The sequence below is a fragment of the Chamaea fasciata genome, unplaced genomic scaffold (assembly GCF_029207755.1).
Source record: "Chamaea fasciata isolate MVZ Bird 193981 ecotype frontalis unplaced genomic scaffold, bChaFas1.0.hap1 SCAF_12, whole genome shotgun sequence".
In the NCBI taxonomy this organism is placed as follows: domain Eukaryota; kingdom Metazoa; phylum Chordata; class Aves; order Passeriformes; family Sylviidae; genus Chamaea; species Chamaea fasciata.
Window position 1 is genome coordinate 9,960,026 of NW_027094097.1, and position 614 is coordinate 9,960,639.

The window sequence follows — 614 nt, forward strand, 5'->3', positions numbered from 1 at the left end:
ACGTCTGAACCACTGAATGGCAAACTGTACGAGAGAGTTGGCCAAAACATGGGGAATCCTGGAATGACTGGGGTTGGAAGGGACCTGTTGCTACAACACCCTGCCATGGGCAGGGTCTCCCTTCCTTAGGCTCAGAGCCCCGTCCAGCCCGGCCTTGAACATTTCCAGGGATGGGACAGCCTCAGCTTCTGTGGGCAACCTGTGCCAGTGGCTCATCCCACTTATCAGGGAAGAATTTCCTCCTCGTATCTAATCTAAACCTGCCTGTTTTTCAGTTTGGAGCCATTCCCCCTTATCACTCCATGGCATTGCCCAAAGTCCCTCTCCTGTAACCCCTTTAGACACTGGAAATGCCTCCAATATCTCCCGAGATCCTTCTCTTCTAGAAGAGGACGCGTACGCCCAGGAAAAGCGCCGGGATTGGGCACAGGGCTCGGGCGGGGCACAAGGATGGGGATCGGGGCGAGATGAATGCTGGGGTGGGGATGGGGAGGGCCGGGAGCGGGCCCGACCCCCACGCCGGCGGCGCCGGGCCCGGCCGGGCCCCTCGGCCCGCCCCGCCCCGCCCCGCCCCGGAACTGGCGCTGCCGGACCCGCTTCCTGTTCCGGGCCCC